The sequence below is a fragment of the Amblyomma maculatum genome, chromosome 1 (assembly GCF_055883805.1).
Source record: "Amblyomma maculatum isolate TAMU_Amacu chromosome 1, ASM5588380v1, whole genome shotgun sequence".
In the NCBI taxonomy this organism is placed as follows: domain Eukaryota; kingdom Metazoa; phylum Arthropoda; class Arachnida; order Ixodida; family Ixodidae; genus Amblyomma; species Amblyomma maculatum.
The window spans coordinates 405,963,710-405,975,858 of NC_139344.1; the positions used below are offsets into that span (position 1 = coordinate 405,963,710).

The 12,149-nt window shown below is 42.9% G+C and overlaps 1 protein-coding gene across 3 annotated transcripts in view; it reads left to right on the forward strand.

Moving 5' to 3' along the window:
- fl(2)d (Pre-mRNA-splicing regulator female-lethal(2)D) overlaps positions 1-12,149 on the forward strand; it is a 62,356-nt gene that overhangs the window by 49,360 nt on the left and 847 nt on the right. The window lies entirely within an intron of this gene.

Consider the following 12,149-nt stretch of genomic DNA (forward strand, 5'->3'; position numbering starts at 1 on the left):
TGCCTGTCCTGTCCTGGAAGCGTGTTCTCGCTGTGTTACGATGGCTCGCATGCCACATTAATGTTGTCGCTTCGAATCTGCATGCATCGGAAATCAAGCCTGTAGTTGTCACACTCGATAGCTGCGTGAAAATGTGTCGTAAACAAACGCCACTTAGGGTGGACGCATGTGTCGGTTAGCGCTGCGTAGCAACGAATATTGTTCATGGATTCAGTTCCCCTCTATTTTTTAATTAAAGCTCGGACAACGGTGACAACAACCGTTCTGTGATTTTGGAAAGGAGCATGTGGTTTTGCAGCGAGCCTATGGGCCCTTGCATTCTCTAGACGACATATCTGCTGACAACCCTTGTTTTTTTCTATCTCTTTTGCATATGTGACCTAGTCATAGCGAAAATTTTGGAAAAGGTGTATCCAGAATAACCGCTGGATAGGCACCAATTAAACTTCCCAAAAGCTGTACGTATGAACAGATATGCGACCTCGTCCTGTTTCGGACGTTCAAATGAGTTTTTGGGGCATACACTTTGTTTTCCGGGGGTGTCGTGGCCACACTGGCAACTACTATTTCTTCCTTGTCCACATGCTGGGAATCTATGCTTTCGCCAGGGCGATAATGCAAGCTCGCTGCCTAGCTCGGCAACCTGCCAGTGTAATTCGGTCACTTCATTGTAAGTGCACTGTGTTTACACAGATGCCAACAAGACAGACACGATAGGGATGAAGCGCAGACTACAGAGTATTGGCTACACACTCGCGTGTCGATTTTTGTTAAGACTTGTCATTAATTAAGCTACCATTAATTGCGACAGTGCACAGAAGTTTGTGTAAAAAGGCATTTCTCTAGTGTGGTAATAATAAGGCTTCCAATTCCGACTCTTCTATTTCACGGAAGCGCTGCTGCCAATGACTATTATCTGTGTTTCGAGTCAGCCCACAGCGTCGTTAGACGTGTTTCTCGACCTCTGCTCATGCAGAGCTAAGAAGTGCAGCTGCCCATCGGAAATGGTGTTTATTTTCTACATAGTTTCTTGTTGCTGTCACGTGCAGCGACGGCAAGCCGATCTGAATGAGCCGCGCGAGGAAAGCATGCTGGCAGAAATGTTTGTCTGTTCCGTTCACCACAAGTGTGGCGGCTGACGGCATAGTTGGGCACCACATGAGCACCATTGCATACCACCTATATGCATTGTTAGTCTCGGGTTATGTGCTTCCTCGATCTTGATCTAATTTCAAAGTACTTTAGTAGGAGCCGGGCGAAACATTGTTGTACATGTACTAGTAGAGCTATAGGCGTTTCTGTAAACTAAAATTCACGAGAAATGTTGTGCATCTGAGAAGCGCTGCAGAAAACATTATTTTCTTTTAACTTTTGGCTCGTGACAGATTTATTTGGTTATGTGCCAATGAAAACAGTCATTTTCCCTCATCCTGATCTAATCGTTGCTCACTCATATACACTTTGTTGATGTTTGCGCAACCAAGTGGAGCCCTTCATATCTGACGACAAAAACAGTAGACGGGCTACTGTATGAATTTTCAGCTTTTATTATATTCTGGAACAGGGAAGAAAACTATCAAAAAGTGAAGTAATTTTTTTTTCTTTTTTTTCTGAATCCACTTGAACCTGTTCGGGCAGGGTCGAGCCAGTTTGAACTGGAACGGAATGCGTCTCCGTAGCTGAAACCGAACCCAAAAGGCGTGAACCCGAAACGAACTTGAAAAAATTCCATTTTGACACCCTGGTCACACGATATCACAAACAGTGGTGAGGCTTAGAGGGTGGTGCGGTTGCGTACGAGCCAAAGCAACCCTTTGTGGTTAAGCGATGGCGTTGACATGAGTAGATAATGCCAGTGGTCACGCAGCATAGTTTATTTTGTACACACCTTGCACAACACCAAAATTGTTAATATAAAATGCATCATGCCACACCTAATCGGCCAGACAGTAGATTTACTCGATTTGGCTCAACTAGCTGCACTAGTTCATTGAGTGCAGCACCTTCTTAATTGTTTTTCGAGTGCAGCGCGTGACCCCTGCACCTTGCTATTTCTTTTGCAAAGGTGCAGGCCTAGTTCAGCGGGAGTTCACTGTATCTTTGAACTGGCCGGTTGCCAAGTGCAGCAAACGTGCCATGACAGCGGTGCTAGTGTCGCGCTGCACCTGAACTAAACCTGAACTCGCTGAACTAGCGTTTTATGCTCTCAGCACCCCCTTGGATCCTACCAGAACTGTTACAGAAAGTGCAGCCAAATCGAGCAGACGTAGTATCACGCAGACATTGCTTGTCCCTCTTTTTTTTTTTTATCAACAGCTGCCCTTCTGCACCTGCACCTTAGAGAGCAAAGAGCAGAGAATAACTGAGCAACATCGAGAAAACTGAGCTACCATGTTCTACATGCATGAAAGCAGGCTTGACTGATATCTGGATGAGGGGCAAACAAGCTCCCATTGAAGGAGGAGTCAGTTTGGAACATTTTTTTTTTTTTTTTCATTTTGGTTTGATGCTGGGTAACTGAAACATGTGCAGCTGATGGGCTTAGAATTAGGGAGGTTGTACCACACATTTAATTGGTGTACTATCAAATGTAGGAATGGATAGCTGTGAATTTATTTCAAGCGCCTTGGGTTTGTTCGTTCATATATGTCGAACCCTCAGCTATAAGCCACTGAGGGACTGCCATTGGCATTTTTTTGCTTCTAGTGCAAAAGCGCTACCTCACAGGGTAAATCGGAAAAACAGAGGTATCTGTGAAGCCACAACCTTTTAGTATGCCTCTGGCAGATGGGCAGGTGACATATCTGGGCCGGTGGTTTCTGCGACTTAACAAGACCATATATCATGGCTAATTGGCAGGTGTTGACAACTCGAGCAGCTCCTTTGACATCACCTGTCTTAAAGTTATTTGCCTTTGTCTCTGCCTACACTGAATGTGTGTGTAACGTCAGCAGCGACATGCGTCATAGTTTAATGATGTGAACTCCCATGTTGAGCCATGTGAATTCAGTCTACTTTGAAAGGGATAGCGAACCTGGTCGTTCGCGGCAGTTGTCGGAGGCTGAGTAGGCTGGCGTGAACAACAATGGATGTGAAGACAGCATCAATACAGTCTATATCTACCATCTATTAAGGTTAACTGTATGCTTTTGGACATAGTTAAGCTTGATTATACTAGGCTTAACCTTGTTAAACCTTACCTCTGTCATGTTTTTCTTTTCTATACAGTTCTCTCATTTGTAGTCTCCAGCTGCTCAAGGGCTGTGCAGTGAATGCCATTTTTTTATTGTGTTGCATTTTGATGGCTTGTTCATTTGGTGGTTTAAATGAACCTTTCTAGCCACTTGAAATCTAATGACTGAGCATGGAAAACTGGCGAGTTAGTAGCAATTCATATTTACCATATGAATCATCAGTAGTATAAAGACAACTGGCATTTTTTCTGCATCCTTGAAGTTTACTGAAACTCTCATGGTGTGTTCACCTCAGCTTTCTGGGAATTTGTGTCTAATTTTTCAAGGTTTCAATATTTCGTTGCAGTGCAACTGAACCTAAAATTTCTTATTCCGTGACCTCAGTTGGGGAAATCTCTATGGGCAGCATTGTGTGCGTGACATTTCTAAATGCATGGCCATCTATATTCTTGCTGTGATTGCCGAAGTACAAAATTCTGAGCTTGCGTTTGGTCATTTCAAACTAACAGTGACGAAAGCCATTGCTTCAGAATCGCCAATTTAGCCAGTCAATACACGCAGGATATGTTCTGTGGCAATAAATTTGGTATGTCATAGGTTGACCAAAACCTCCTTTTGGTAACTTTTTTTTTTATCTAAGAGAGGAGGCTCCAGAAAATGTATGATCACAAAATGATAAATTTATTTCATCATCATCATCAGCCTGACTATACCCACTGCAGGGCAAAGGCCTCTCCCATATTTCTCCAATTAACCCGGTTCTGTGCTAGCTGCATCCACTTGACCCCTGCGAATGTCTTAACCTCATCCTCCCACCTAACTTTCTGCCGCCCCCTGCTACGCTTTCTTTCCTTTGGAATCCAGTTTGTTACCCTAAGCGACCACCGGTTAGCCTCTCTTTTGCACTACATATCCTGCCCATGCCCATTTCTTCTTCTTAATTTCCACTAGAATGTCAGTAACCTGAGTTATTTCTCTGACCCACTCTGCACGCTTCCTATCTCTTAAATGTTACCCCTACCATTTTTCGTTCCATAGCCCTCTGAGTTGTCCTTGACTTAAGTAGAACCCTCTTTTATCATTATCATTATTATTTATTTATTTATGTAATATTATGTAATTTATGTAATACCTGTTTTTATAAAAAAAAGATGAACTTTCTTCTTCAAAAAAAAATGGGATTATGATCTCAAAATGTAAAAAAAAAAAATAGCCCAAGTTTCTCTTTAAAGGCGTGAAGGCACAAAATTTGTTTCTCGTGTAATTTTGCTTCGGAGCCATGTGTGACATTAGTAGACATATACGTATTACTAAATGAAATTTGCCGTCGCAGGTGGCTGTCTTGGTTCGCAAAGAGGTGCGGTTGTTTGGGTCCAGTTAGTAATTGCTGTATGTGAGGAAAGCACAAGTGTGCATAAAGTGTGCAGAATTGGCTGACATAAAGGCAACATCATTATGTTTTGATGTGGAATTAGGAAAGCTTTGCAGGTATACTTAGAGAGCCGCACATCAACACAGCTTAGCTACTGTGCTCACAATTACATGCAAAGTATGTGCCCTTCAAGTAAACATTGTATGATAAACCATAGACTCGCAAGAATTCGAACCATGATCGTTTATACTTTCGGGTAATTCAGACATGATTCAATGTTTTTGCTGAGTGTGTGTATTTTCAGTGCACGTTAAAGCTGCTGAATTTATAACTGTTCGTCTCAAATTTGCTTTTGAGCATGTAGAACCGTTACACTATTCAAATATTTTATTCAAGCAATGAAAAAGTAGGATGTTTTCAAGCTTAGGTATTTCAGCTATCGCTGGAGTGGAACCAGTGAGGGCGGGAGTGTGGTTGAAGTTGTAGTGCCTGCAAATCATACTACTGGAGCTGTGTACTTGCCGCTGTAGTGCCTGTCTGAGTGGACAGAGACTGATTTTTAACCAATCGTTTGTGTTAAGGTGTAGGGGCAGTGGCTGTTGAGAATCGAGAATTTGGACACATGATAACTCGTCTTGAGTAGCGGTTCTCAAAGGTTTCAAAATTGCTGGCATTTCTGGAGGTGCTCAACAGAGGCTGACTAATAAGCAGCCTAGGTGGATCATTTTGAGAGGAGGAGGCGATGATTACTATCATTGTTCTAGAGGCACAGTGGTTTTTCTGTCACATGAGCACGCATATGTATGCTGGTCATTACAAGTGCTAAAGGCAGAAACAGTGTGACGGCTGATCAAAACAATGTGAGGTGTTCAAATAATTTTACATAGCCATGTAGTTTTTGCCAAAAGTAACTGATCAGCCCCGACGGCTGGCGGAGCAGGCACGGGAACGAGTCGCGGCACTACGGCCGCTGTCGCTGGCCACAGCTCTCCGGCAGCGAGCGTGAGCTAGTTAACGTAACCTTCCTCCCTCGCTCTCCTTCGTGGGATGATAAAAATTGAGCATGGAATTGTGTGTTTCGTCTGATTTGGCACCTTCTGAGCGTTGCGCTTCTGAGGAAGGACGCTCCGCATAGCGTAATTTGCTCAATGCTCCTTTTTGGCTGGTGCTGGGAAGCTGTGCTCTTCATTAGAATAACATGCGCGTCTAATACAAGCACGTAGCTCCTATATCTTGAACAGTTGGGCAAATACTTACTTTGCTGCTCTTTCGGAACATTGGGAAAATAATTGCAATTAACGGATCTCCAAAATTCTATGCACTGTTTCCTGCGGTTCCAATACTTCTTTAAAGGTCCATGACCGGCTTTGTTGTGTCGCTTTGTTATGCTGGAGGTGAAAAAATGTTGAGGCAAGATTTCCAACCATTTCACATTACTCTGTTGATGTGCAGAAAAGAGCGTAATGCATTTTGCGTTAGTAACCTTGCGCCAACCAGCATCACTCATTTTCATAATGCGTGAAACAATGTCTCTTTCACACCTCAAACTTACATCACTGAATTTCACAATACATGCTGCCGTTTCTCTACGGAAACATGTTCCAAACCTAATTGCAATATGTTCCCGCAATGAACAGAAAACTGGACAAGAACTACAAACTAGTTTATTGTTACTCATTATTACCGAGCCACTTGTCTGATGGTGCAGTGCCAGCTGGTAAGGTGGCAACATTTTTAACTCGTTTAAATGCGCACAAGATCACGTTAGGAACCTGAGATTTCCTGCCCTTGCTAAATTCGTGGTAACATGGTCTAGTTCAGCAGGAGGTTCGGTGCAACTAGGAAGACAATTTTTTCGTTCCTTATTGGGAATTGTATGTTAGGGAACATTTACATCACGTATTTACTATTATTACCTAATATTTTTGAGGCAGGTATACTCCTCACTCAACTTTCTCGCATCTGGTTTGACGTTACAATCGTCAAGACATTACTCCTGTTCGTTAGCAAGCGGCTGCAAATTCGGCATTAGTGGATTCGATGCGTTACTCATGTAGCAATAAGGGCACCTGAGACATTGGGAAATATTGCCCTGTTTTTTTCCTCCATCTCAATGAAGCCTCAGAGCCAAGGGCTTAGAATCGTAAGAAAATCAACATCGATTTTTTTTTTTGAGAACCGTACCCTGTCTTACTTTGATAACACTCCGAATAGGAGAATGGCGTATGTTTTGCAACTATTTGCATCTGTGGTAGCTGCGCACTGATAATAAACATGCAAGGTGTTATAACAAAAAGGACATGGTTCATGGCATCAGTCCAAAATGATTCTTTAGTGAGTTTTGCTGTAAGCAGCACCTTCCTTCAACGCAGCTCTCCGAAAGGGCGAAATCAGAACCCACATGTTGCCCACTTACATTTTATCATTCCAAGACAGATAGCAAGGGAGCAGAATTACATCAGTCACTTTACACTTGTCTCCAGAGTGCAGCGGCCACCGCTGGCGACCACAGCGCTGCCGCTCGGCCCTGCGCCTGCTCCGCCGGCGGGGCTGCTCAGTTAATTTTGGCAAAGACGGTGCATCTAAATAGTGATCATGCTGTCAGGGGCACAGTCTTGCCTTTTTTTTTCATGGAAAAATTTGGATCCATCTGCGATTTCATAAAATTGTTCTAAAACAGTTTTGAGCATGCTGCATAGTTCCACTTTTGTTTTGTGTGGTGGCCTGTTGAAATCGTTGGCAGGCACTTTTCCTGTGACACTCAGTCCATAGGCATCTCCTGGTGCATGTGGTAGCAGATTCAACTAGCATCTGACACAGCTTTATCAAAATATTGTATGAGTCACGTCAACTGCAGTGGTTACCAGTTTCAGACTTCAGCTGAAGTTCAAGTTTTCAGCTGCAAAGATGTCGAAGGTGTGTAGCTCTCTGGCCAGTGACTGCAAGCATCTGATGCCTCAGTCACCTTTTCACTGGCCCTTATCAAGCTGTTTCACTACTAGACACTCTGAAGCTGGCGCAATCGCTGCTGCATTTCACGATGACCAGCACACTGGGGTTGCTAGTGTATGTGCACCCAGTCTTGTTTTGTCTTTACATTGTGTAAGTTGGTCATGCTCCATTTGTCGGTTTTGCCCCTTCCTGTTTGAACCTTCGGTTTCTTATGTGTAGGACTTGATGTTCTTGGTTTTCATTTTTTGAAAATTCGATGAACTTGGTTCTTATATTTATTGGTGAACGTAGCTGTGTTGTTTTGTGAATTTATCTTCTGTGGATGAACAGTGCCATCTATATTTTTTTTGTCATAATGTGTTCTTGTGGACTCTAGGGGCACTCGGTGTTTTTGACCTTTCCTTCGGTGCGAGCAGTTGGCTTAGCCATAACATTTCTAAGCTGGCCCTGCTTACAGCTCCTCTGGGAGTGCCGTCACCAGTAAATTGGTAGCAGATGTGAAGTAAGGATCTGTGGAACAAAAAAGAAAAACGCAAGTGCAGGTTTATGTCTGATAACGGGTACATTTGATTGTTAATTCAGAACGCTGAACAACTCAAACTAGGAGTGCGGGCTCACACCGGTAATTCGGAGGGATGGTCACGTCTAGGTTTTCCCCACATAGAAAGTGATTGTCCGAACAGACCTCTCCAAATCTGCACTGCATGGAACGACCTTGCGCCTGCTACAGCGCGCGCATTTGCAGGTGGGAGGACGTTCGGATGGCCTGCGGCAAAATGTAGCCCTACGGCGCAGTATATTTTCCTTAAATTCACAACATCGCGCTGATGCTTTTGGGCATGCGCGTCTGCCATTCATATCATTTTGGGCGCTGCTCATGTGCATCACTGGTGTGTTTTATCTTGGGATGTCGTTGCATATTTTTAATGGTTGCGCATATTTCTTTCCCTTGCATCGACATGCTTCCTGTGCTCTTCGAGGCAGGCAAAACAGCCTCATATTGTGGGTGGCTCACCTCACAATCCCTATGGTGAAGCATCCTCCAAACACAATGGGCAAAGCATCCTCAAAACTCGACATTCCATTCAACATGTTGGCACCAGTGCTATTGTGTCTCATTGTGAATTTGGCTGCGGAGGTTCTCACATTTGTTAACATTTCCCACAGTATGCACAAAGCAGAGCACTAAATGGAACAGCGAAAAATTGTCGCTTTCAGTGTATTGGCAGTCATGTTGCAGGCATACACTAGATAAGATTACTGTGATGCAAACAGTTTTCGACAGTTTCTTAGGGCCGTTTAGTAGTTCTTAAATTCAAATAAAAAATTTTGTGTGGTCCTTTGGAGGCCAGGTTAACGAGATTTTGCTGTTACTAAAGTGAGAGGTGCTGTACCAATAACAGGTTCTTAGGCTGACTGCGGCTCTTCGATAGTTCCTGTTAACTTAGTATGTGAGCCATATGTGTTGTCAGAAGTGGATCACCCTGTACATGTGGGATCATGGCATTCGATACATAAGGTGCCTTTCAGAGGCATTTCCAGTTTCACAGCACACTTTTTTTGTTCATAATTGTAAAACAGCGTGAACAATGGCAGATAAGAACGAGAAAGACACGGTACGAGCGCTGTCTACTGTTGTTTGCGCTGTTTTACAATTATGAACGTCTACCAACTTGCCCAAATGAACATTCTACTTTTATTGTGATGTTTTAGAAAGAACATAAAAATTGCATAACATACTCTGTTGCACCCCTCTTCAGAAGCTCTTGCCAACTATAAATGAACAGCCGTCTCCGTGAGGGCTCCTTACAACGTGAAAAGTACTTTGTAAACATGTGTTTTGGGAATTGTGCACCAGCTTTGTATCCCCGTCACCCAGTGGAGGATGACTCCCAAGCGCACGTTTGGGGGCATTTTAAATATAGATCACCTTTGAAGTAATGTTTCACACTTTCACAATCTTTTTTAGAATGTACATGGCTGGGGAAGGGCCAGCACTCTAGGCACTCTGCGATGTCAGTAGACTGCTCTGGAAACTTTGTTTACATGTATTCCTGTGGCCCTAAGCCTATTTTTCACCTCCAACTGGCTATGGCATTCGTGCGCACCCTATTTTGTTGGTAAATGTGGTGGTCTGTACAGCTTGTTTCATGTGACTAGAGCCATGGAATAAAAAAATGCAGGCACCGCTGCTGGATGAAATGGACACATTTTATCCTGTCATGTAGATCTCCTCAGTGTATTTTTGCAGTTCTGCCTTATTGGATTGCTAGCCAGATTAGTTCTGCAAGTATTTAATGCTCAATTTAGGGTCAAGCTTACTCTTTTATAGATATAAAAAGGTGAAGAACCCCCATTCTTGCAAGTATGTCAGCAGATTTTTCAGGAAAACATGCTGCGGGGCAAGGGCGTAGCCAGGTGGAGTTTTTGGTGTTATAACTGTGCCCCCCCCCCCCCTCCCTTCCTTCCCCCCTCCCAGAAAATGTTTTAAGCGCTGCATCACCCGTTTCTTTCGGATTTTTTTCTTCTTTTTTTTTTTTTTTTTGACTGGCGATGTATAACATCTAAAAAATTTTTCTGGCTACGCCTCTGCACTGAGGTCTGCAATAAATATGCCACCAACGGTCAATTCAGATAGAGCTTTTGTTGAGCCATCATGCCAACGAAATGTAAAGTAAGGTAAAGCAGTTGAATGTGGTAGTTTAAGGTAGCTGACAATTGTTTGTCATGCAGCAAGCTACACTGAGTGTGGGGCCACAATGATGTGCGCATTTTGTTTGTTGAAAATAATGCTGGGAGGGCTGCAGTATGGTAGTGCAGTCTCATGCAAAAGATGCGTTGCCGCTAAAAGCCAAACAAATTGTTTCTGAGCCCTAGCTAGAATTTAGAAACGTGCTGTAAGACCATGTTTGAAAAAAAAAAAGAAAGAAAAACTAATATTGAGTTTCGCGTAAATCGTCGGAGCTCTTTGCTTCAGGAGTAAAAACTCCATGTGATAGCAAAGCACATGGCATTGATTTCACTCAGCAGCTATTTCTGAGTTTTCTTAAATCCTTGGCTCAAACTATGACAGTAGTCTAGTACCTGAGGGCTGGAAGTACATTATTAGCAAAACTAACACTCTACCTGATGTGCTGTATTTGTTGTAACTTAATGCAACAGGGAACTCAAGATTATCCTAACTGCTGAACTCTGTGGAGTTTGTGCACACCCTTAGAGTAATTGAATATCTCTGTGTAAAAGTGAATCTGTATTTGTGGTTACCTTTGTTTTCTAGGATTGCACTGATAATAATGTATTACCATGCTGTTTTGTTTTTCTGAATATCCGCCACAGTAGGCTCAGTGAAATTATGTTTCTTAATAATCTCAATTTCTTTTTATGATGCTCTTTGGCCCAGTTTCCTTCTAAACTTATATTTGCCATGGTTTTGCTTCATTCTGGGCATTTAAATTCAAACCTGTGGCATCATCTCGGGACAAGTGAGAAGCACATATTCAGCAATGTGGAAGGAGTGCTGCTTTTATTTAGGGTGCACTGTAGAGAGCGCAAAATTATATAAAAAAATCCAACACTCCTGAAAGGATACGCTTAACACCAAACTATTGATTAAAGTTTTTGGGTATGCCTATTCTTTTTGGATTCCTTATCATCTGCACAATGTAGTGTAAACTTAAGTCTGTTTGAGTGTAAACTTAAGTCTGTTTGAGAAATTAGTATGAAACTTGTAACCATTATGGCTACGGTTTCTTGCTTTTGCCACCTTGTTCCTCTAGCTGAGGGGTGCATATATGAGTATGTTCTTTCTTAACATTGTCCATAGTGCCATATGCATACAAGTGCCTTTTTCAGCTCCTTATCTTTGTGCTCAGTGCTTGCGACACTGTATCCTATAAAACGTAGTTTTCTCAGCTGGTGTCAAGTATATTCTCCCTTCAAGCTTGGACCCTGAAATATACCCTTGGTTTGTCGGTACTAGAGTTAAGGAAATGCTGAATTCATGTATTGTTCATACTGTTTACAGTGTGTTGATTGTTTTTTATCTTCTGCTGTGCCTTGCAATGAAAACTACAGTATATGTGCATAGAGGAGTGTTAAGTAAGACAGTAACACACGGTGTTGATAAGTTTCTGGTAGCCACATATCTATTGATTTATTCATTTGTTCATGTGACAACTCTGTCACATGCAAAGGTGTACTTGTGAAGAACTAAATTTCCTAAAATGCCAGCTTACCACTGTGAATGTTTGCAGATACGTGTGGATGTCATTTTTATGCCTAGTCACTTCTAAGCTGGGTCCTCAACATTGATTTAGCACCACGAGAACTGCAGCTGTTAAGCTTGCATGAGTAATTTCACTGGGTGACCTCTGGCTTTGGTGCAAGTTTCACCAGCCACTTTCAAGTAATCCTGGTGGCTTAGTGCAGCACTGTGCCTTGTGGTTTGCAAGAGAAAACCGTGGCGTTCTTGGTACGCTTGTGCCACGGCCAGCCTCGTCGTCATTTCACCTGGCAAGTTTTGGTTTGCGTTTGAGAGCACAGCACCAGCTTGGAATCTGTTTCGATTGTGTGTGTGAATGGCGGCAGAAGGGCTCCCTCCAGTTGGCTCTGTGCTGCATAAGTGGTTGCTC